We start from the raw sequence: 9037 nt of genomic DNA on the forward strand, positions 1-9037 counted from the left end.
TGATAACCATAATACCCTATCATACATTGCTTTTAAATTACTCTCTCCCTCATCTGTTTCAGTGCAGTATACACAATTTATCCAGTTTTTCTCAGTCTTACCCCAACCCTGAAGGTATGTGGTTTGAATGTACCAGCTGCTCTACAAGAGAAGAACAAGCAATCTCCTCTTATTCCATTTACAACATCTGAAAATTCACTGGAGGATCAGCTATAGCTTGGTTCCAACTCAGTAGTAAACAACAATGACAACAGTTAACTGATAGAACAAGCAGGCAATAGAATTCAAGAAGGAATTCAAAGTACAACAAAATTATATTCATAATATAATTGGCATGAAGATATTGCATCTGAAATTGAGAACACACATTCTTTTTAAATGAAAATTGATAACTTAGAAAAATAAACACATCATACTGGGAAAACTGAAGGATCAGAGTGAGAGACAGGAAGACTCAACAAGATGGACTGGCACAGTTACTGTAACAATGGACTTGAACATAGTAGAGATAATGTAGATGGTGCAGGATCTGTTATTCATAGCATTGCTGAGTCAACTCACCAGAACAGCAACAACAACTAAACAATAAAACTAGTCTTAGCAGGTTTTGAAGCACTAGCATCATAAAAATTCATATCTGTGACTGAAATTAAATACAGTAAGATGCTACAGTGTTAACTTAAAAGTTGCTTTTTTAGCCATTACATTCTGCCTCCTTTGGTCTCCAGCTACCTTAACTACAGATGCATGGTCTTGCAAATCATCAACAGCTGTGGGACTAGGAAAAGAGAAAGACTGCAGCAAGCCTTTGGGAGACTGGCACAAGACTCTGTTGAGAATGATACCCTAGTGGTGAGAGCCTGGTTATGGTGGTGGAAAGACTGTGGCATTGAGGCCACAGTCAAAGGTATTTGCTATTCTTTCCAAATGATGGAAAGAAAAGCTGACTGCTGAACTAAAACTGGAGCCTGGACTAATGGAGGAATTGTGCCTTGGAACTGCTGGGCTAAAACCTGGACTTCATTGGGTGATATTCTTTGCCTCCCCAACTTACTTCCCTAACAAACCCCACTCTCTGTACCATAGTCTGTTAATTAACAATGAATAAATGAACCCCTTGCTGCTAGTGTGGTTCTAAAGGAATTGTGGGACTGGGCTATGGACTATCTGCTCTGGGGTGATGGGAGCAGTACTACTCTCACTCCTTCTGACCCTTTTAGAGAGATGATTATGGCCCTCTGCCCTTTTGTCCCATTTTCTGCTCTCTAGACTCATACCAATAATAAAATTATATTTTTAAATATCTTGAATTATTTTTAATTTTTAAAAATGCTTCTAAATAGCTCAGAGTCAACTCACTCTAAATTAAAATTTAAAATATTCAGCACATTATAATTTAAAATAATTTAGTCAAATTTATGGGATACACTTAAAGTAAATCTTGAATATTTATACTAAAAATGGGTAAAACTTAAAGTAGAAAAAGAACAGCAGAATAAACGTAAGCCTCAAGTTGTAATACTAAGACATGCTGTGAGGAAAAAAATCTTGAATAAGCCAGGAAGCCTCAAAAGAAGATGGAGGAAATGTACATAATCCCTGTGCCCAAAAGAATTGGTCAACACTGAGGAATTTCAAAAAGTAACATGTGATAAAGAGTCAATGTGATAAGGGAAGAAGTTCAACCCTACCTGGCCAACTGCCTAGAAGAGATTCATGTTTGTTTCCATTCCCAAGAAAGGAAACCCAACAGAATGTGGAAATTATTGAAGAATATCATTAACCTCACACAGAAGCAAAATGTTGCTGAAGATCATCCAAAAATGGCTAGAACAGTTTATTGATAGAGAACTAACAGAAGTTCAAGTGAAGTTTAGAAGATTCTGTGGTACGAGGGATAACATTGCTAATATCAGGTAAATCCTGGCTAAAAGGAGAGAATGCCAGAAGAATGTATGTCTGTATTTTATTTATATTGTTGAGGCATTTGACTATGTGGATCATAACAAACTGGCTAACATTGAGAAGAATAAGGATTTCAGAACATTTAATAATGCTAATATAAAATCTATACCTAGATCAATAAGTAGTAGTCACAAAGAGCAAGGGAACACTATGTAGCTTAAAATGAAAAAAGATGTGCATCAGGGATGTATCCTTCCTCCATACCTATTCGATCTGTATGCTGAAAAAATTGAGAAGCTGGATATTATAAAAAAGAATGTGGCATCGATTACAGAAAGATTCATCAATGACTTGAGATACCTGCTGCAGAACATCAAGGACTACAGCCTTCAAAATGGATTACATCTCAACACCAAGAAAGCAAAAATACTCACCATTAGGCAATCATGATAAACAGATAAAAGATTGAAATTATCAATGATTTAATCTTGTTTGGATCCACAATCAACAACCTTGGTGCCAGGAGACTGGTAGACACATTGAATTGGGGAAGTTTGTAAGTCAGGGCCCTGTCCAAAAGGTCGAAGAGCAATTATATCAGTTTAAAGACTAAGGTGCATCTGATTCAAGCTATGGCTTTTCCAGTCACCTGCTGTGCTATGCATCTGAGAGCTGAACAATGAATAAGGATGACCATTTGGTGTTGGAAAACGACTACTGAATATTTCATGGATTGTCAAAAGAACAAACGGATAAGTCTTGGAGAAGGTGCTCCTTGGAGGCAAGAATGGAGAATCCTCATCTCATAAACTTTGGGCCTGTTGTTAGGACAGGCTATTCCCTGGAAAGGGATATTGTGATTGGAAATGTGGATGGTCAGTTTAAGAGAGGAAGATTCTCAATGAGGTGGATTGATAAAAGGGACTGTGGCAAAGGGCTAAAGTGTGTCAAGGATGAAACAAATGGCACAGGATAGAAGTTGGATTTATTCTTCATAGGGTTGCTTTGAGTCATATACAAAGTGATTATACCTACAAAAAACTAGCAGAAGAAAGAAAATAAGGACAGAAATTAACAGACTTCAACATAATCAAACAATAGAGGGGTCAAAAAAGCCACATATGGCTCTTTGAAAAGTGTAATAAATTTGAATAACCTCTAGGAATAGCAATGGGGGGGAAGCATAAAAAGGAGTTCTTTTACAAACTACATTACAAATTAAAAAGTAACTATTATTATAGTTATAACAAATAAATTTGTACCAAACTTAAAACAGTTCAAAAGAGACGAGGTTTAAAAAATGCAAAATACCAACTTGTTACCACAATGAGGGAGGAAAAGATCTAATGATTTTACAAAATTAAAATGCAATCCATCATCAAAAGTTTTCTGCAATAAAAACATCAGATTCAGATGGTTTTAGGAGGGAGTTCTATCAGATAACAAGACACAAATAATCTCACTCTTGGATAAACTTCCACAGGACAGAAAACGAGATAGCTCATTTCATTTTGTGAGACTAGAATAACCCACATCAAAAGCTAAGCACTGCTTGCAAAAGGAAAACTGCAAGGCAATTTTACTTTTGAACACTGGGACAAAATCCTAAACAAAACCTGAGCAAATTGGATTTAAAAATAGGAAAAGGAGGATGATAAGTATACTGCAGGGACTAATTGAGCACCTGAAAGGAGAAGCAACACCAGATGATCTTTAGAGATGCCCGAAAGCATTTACTAAAAGTCATCATCTATGGATGATATTTTAAATTCAGTAAACCAGCTCTGTTTTGTTGTAAAATTTATTGAAGAAGGAAAATACTGTGCTTAAACCCACTGCAAGCATAATAGTAATGCACATTGCAATATGAGAATTCATGAAACTCCATAGTCAAGAGCATGTTCTTCAAGACTAGGGATAAGACAATAATCTTCACTATCACCATTTCTATTCAGCATTGCCCTGGAGAAGTTGGCCAATACAATAAGACACATAGAATCTCTTGAGGCTTCATCCAAGATTGACTGCATCAAAATTGTTGCCTTGAGGAGCAGTTTTAAAATAATTTGCAGTATCCTTTGAACACTGTGTAAATAAAAGTTCTGCTAATTTGTCAGGCTTTCACATCTTAACAAGGCATGGCATTTCTGGAAGAAGAGCATAGAAGACCCACATGCCTTATTGAGTAGAGAGCTATTGTTGTTCTTGCTAGTGGTTCATTTAGCTCCAACTCACAAGTGTCACTCATGTGTCAAACAGAACACAATCCTGCCTGATTTTGGCAATGCCATTCTCACAGTCTCTGGTATGTCTGAGCCCGATATTATTCTCACTGTGTCGATTCCTCTTATTGATAGAAAGAAAGATGCATTATGTTGTGTTGTGTTGTGTTGTGTTGTGTTGTGTTATGTAAGGTGCCATTGAGTCGAGTCCAGCTCATTGAGACCCTATGATCAACAGATCTGAACTCTGTCCTATATTCTGTCATCCTCACATTCCCTGACACACTAAAGCCAATTGAAGCAGTCACCATGCCAACCCACCTGGTTGAGGGTCTTCCTCTTCTTTGCCAACCCTGCACCTTTCTGAGCATCCCATCGCTTTCCAAGGACTAGCACCTCTGTCTGGAGACTAAGGTACATCTGATACAGGCCATAGTCTTTGCAATCACATGTTATGTGTCAGAGAGTCGGACAATGACTAGGGAGGATAGAAGGAGAATTGATGCCTTTGAGCTTTGGTGTTGGAGAAGAATTTTGAGGGTACCATGGACTGCTAAGAAAATAAACAGATTCCTCTTGGAGAGGGTTAAATGGGGCTGCTCCTTGGAGGCAAGGATTCTGAGGCTCATGTTCTGGTCAGGTTGTAAGGAAAGACCAGTCCTTGGAGAAGGATATCATGCTTGGGAGGGTGGAGGGCAGGCGCAGGAGGGGAAGGCCCTCTAGAAGATGGATTGATTTGGTGACTGGGGTAATCGGGATGAATGTGTCGGAAACAATGAGATTGTCACGGAACAGAACAGAGTTTAGGGCTGTTGTACCTAGGGTCGCTATGAATCGCAAGCAACTCGATGGCACTTAACAACAACAACGGCAACATGTCCAAAGTGTGTGAGACGAAGCTTCATCATCTTTGCCTCCAAAGATCACTCTGACTGAACCCTCTCTGAGACATATTTGTTTGTTCTTCTGGCAGCCAATGGAATGTTCAAAATTCATCTCCAATACCACAGCTCAAAGACAACATTCTTCTTCTATTATCCTTATTCATTGTCCAGGCTCTCAGATGCATAGCAAGTGATCAGAAAAGCCATGGCCTGAATCAAATACACATTAATCCTCAAAGTGACATCGTGACTTCTCAATAATTTGGAAAGGTCCCTAAGTGCAAATTTTCCCAGTGCAATGGGTCTCCTGATTTCCCAACTGCTGGTAGAAAAGATGTTGATTGTGAACACAGTAAGATGAAAAAAGAAAGATAGCTGTCCTCAATTCAATGCAGACTCATGGAGACCTGATGAACAACAGAATGTAATGTTACCCATTACATGTTACAATGTTACTCTACGTCATCCTCATAATCATCGTCATATTTTAGTTAGTCATTATGGCTACTGTGCTAAGCCCACTCAACAATAATCTCTTTCATGAGGACATCAAGCAATGATGACTAGAGATGATAAGAGAATTGATGCCTTTGAGCTGTGGTGTTGGAGAAGAATATTGAATATAACATGGACTGTTAAGAGAATAAACAGGTTTGTCCTGGGAGAAGGTGAGACCATGCTGCTCCTTAGAGGCAAGGATTCTGAAGCTTCATCTGACATACTTGGACATGTCGCAAGAAGGGACCAGTCTTTGGAGAGGGATGTCATGCCTGGGAAGGTGGAGGGACAGTGAAGAGAGGAAGACCCTCGATGAGACGGATTGATTCAGTGACTGGAGTAAAGGGGGTAGGTGTGTTGGAGACAATGAGATTAGCACAGAATAGAACAGCATTTAGGGGTTTTGTACATAGGGTTGCTATGAGTCACAGGTGACTCGACAGCACAAAACAAAAACAACATGAAGTGTCTTGAGCAAGATAGTTAGACAATATCCTGCTATAATCTGTAAGGGTTCATTGGTAAGTTCCCAATGAAAGAGGCCTCTAGGGGCTTAGAGGGTAGCAAGTTGCACTGTTAACTGATTTCACAGCCAACCTCTCAGGGGGTTCAAGTCTACTTTTGGCTTTGCAGGAGAAAGGGAGGTAATTTCCTCCCATGCAATGTATAGTGTCCAAAATCCTGCAGGAGGTTCAGCTATCAATTCCAACTTGAAAGTAATGAAAGAGAGAGAATTTTCCAAACTGAATCTCCAGGCCTCTCTTCCTAACCTGGTTTAGTAAGAAAGCTCCACCGAGACCTGGCCACCATGAATGAGTCTGCTGCTATTGGAAATGCTCATCGCATAACTTTCTATCCATTGTGTTGTTATTGTTGTTGTTAGGTGCCATGGAGTTGAGTACAACTCATAGAGACCCTAGGAACAGCCAACCTGAAACCTGCCTGATCCTGTCTCATCCTTAACATCTCAGAGACACTAGAGCCCATTGCTGAAGTCACAGTGTCAGTCCATCTCATGGGGAGTCCTTCGCTGACCCTCCATCTTTCCAAGCTTGATGTCCCTTTCCAAGAAATAGCCTCACCTGGCTACATGTCCAAAGCATGAAAGACAAAGCTTTATCGTCCTTGCCCCCAAGCAGCCCTCTGTACCTTTTCCAAGATGTACTGGTTAGTTCTTTCAGCAGTAAATGGAATATGCAGTAGTATTCTCCAGCATGACGACTAAAAGGCGTCAGTTCTTCTGTCATCCTTATTCATTAGCTATCATAGCAACATGCACACCACCACCATAGAAGAAATTGACAGACAAGAGATGATAATGCATCACAAGTTAACTAAAGAGTAATACTGGGGGAAAGCAAAAAGGGCATAAGAAACTGTTAGCCTTTTGTACAATATTTAGCCATAGTGAATTTCGCAGAGTAGGATCAAGTAAAGCTCCATAACACAAGGACCAGGTATCTTTTATTCTTCACTCTGCCCCCAGAATCCAGCAAAACAACAACAGCCTAGGGCTCAATAAAGACTTGTCAAGCTAGCTAGTCAAAGCGGAAGATGTCATGTGCTGGTTACTTCTGCTGCTAATTTTGGCAAACAATTATTAAAAACTAAAAAGGAAACACTTCTGCAAGAGAAATTCCCTTTTGAAGTAACAAATCTGCTATCCTACAGAACAGGTTGAGCTATTTCCAGTATCTTACTGATGTATAAACCTCTCTGCCCCCAACACTAGATGATTCCAACAGGGGAACACAAAGCTGAGCAAAAAAAAAAAAAACCAAAAACACACAACACAAATTTTATGGCCATAAAAAAATCAGAAGAATATCTATTTATTTATTTATGAATATCTATTTACTGACTATGCAAAGGTGTTTGACTGTGTGAATCATAACAAGTTGGCTAACACTGAGAAGAATGGGAATCCCAGGCACTTAATTATGCTCATGTGAAACCTTTACGTAGACCAAGAGGCTACTGAGTGAACAAAGCAAGTGAACACTGTTAGTTGTTATTGTTGATAGGTACCATTGAGTAAAACCCATAGTGACCCTATAGATGAAAGATCGGAACTGTGTCCTATCCTGTGCTATTCTCTCCATTTCTGACACGTTAGAGACTGTTGCAACAGTCCCCATGTCAATCCACCTAGTTGAGTGTCTTCCTCTCCTTCACCGACCCTCCATGTTTGCAAGCATGATGTTCCTCTCCAAAGACTAGCTTCTCCTAGCAACATGCCTAAAGTTTGTGAGACAAAGCTTTATCATTTTGCCTTCCAGGAGCACTCTGGCTGCACTCACTTTAAAGTAGTCTCCCTGTATCACCATCATTAGTCCTATCTTGGTGTCAATTGCAAAACTGGAACTTCTCTTTACTTCTCTCAATTGACAGTTTTGGACTGCAGCCTCCAATATGGATCAAGGCTCAGTGTCAAGAAGACAAAGATTCTCACCACTGGACCAATTGGCAGCATCAGGATGGATGGTGAAGAGATTGAGATTGTTCACAGCTTTAGTTTGCTTGGCTCTGTAGTCAACACCCTTGGCACCAGTAGCCAGGAAATTAAAAGGCGCATTGCCATGGGAAAGTCTGCTGTTAGGGACCTCTCCAAAGTACTGAAGAGCAATGATGTCTCTCTGGAGACTAAGGTGAGTCTGATACAGGCCATGGTCTTCACAATTACTTGTTATGCATTAGAGAGTTGGACAATGACTAAGGAGGATAGAAGGAGAGTTGATGCCTTTGAGCTGTGGTGCTGGAGAAGAGTATTGAGGGTACCATGGACTGCTAGGAAAACAAACAGATTCATCCTAGAAAGAGTTAAACCGGGCTGCTCCTTGGAGGCAAGGATTCTGAGGCTCCGTCTAACGTACTTTGGACATGTTGGAAGGAGAGACTGGTCCTTGTAGAGGGGCATCATGCTTGGTAGGGTGGAGGGACAGCACAGGACGGGAAGGCCCTCTATGAGGTGGATTGATTCAGTGACTGGGATAATTGGGATGGGAGAGCCAGAGACAGTGTGATTGGCACAGGACAGAGCGCAGTTTAGGGCTGTCGTACATAGGATCACTATGAGTCACAAGCTACTCAATGGCACATAACAACAACAACAACAACATTTACATGTGTTTATTTTTGAAGCTATAATTTCTCAATTTTTACAATCTCCAACTTGCTGTGCAAGGTCTTCTTTAATATATGCTTGGGGTTCTAGCATAGGGGAATTTTGGCACTTTTTCCAGCTTAAATTCTGAGGCAGCTTCAATTTCCTTCCCCTTTCTCTTCCACATTTTTGCTTCTCTGGTCTTTGTGTTTGAGGAAGTTTTGTCCTTTCTACGAGTACTAAATCATAGACTTTGTTTTAAAAAAAATGGTTCCCTTCTTACCACCACCTCTATCATCATCACTACCACCATTATCACCACCATCACAATCAACCACCACCATAACCATCACCAATACCACCATCAACACCAGCATCACCATCATCATCACCATCAACACCACCATTATTACTATCACAACCAC

This window comes from Elephantulus edwardii, unplaced genomic scaffold (assembly GCF_000299155.1).
Source record: "Elephantulus edwardii isolate Elephantulus edwardi_28Jun2011 unplaced genomic scaffold, EleEdw1.0 scaffold00167, whole genome shotgun sequence".
In the NCBI taxonomy this organism is placed as follows: Eukaryota; Metazoa; Chordata; class Mammalia; order Macroscelidea; family Macroscelididae; genus Elephantulus; species Elephantulus edwardii.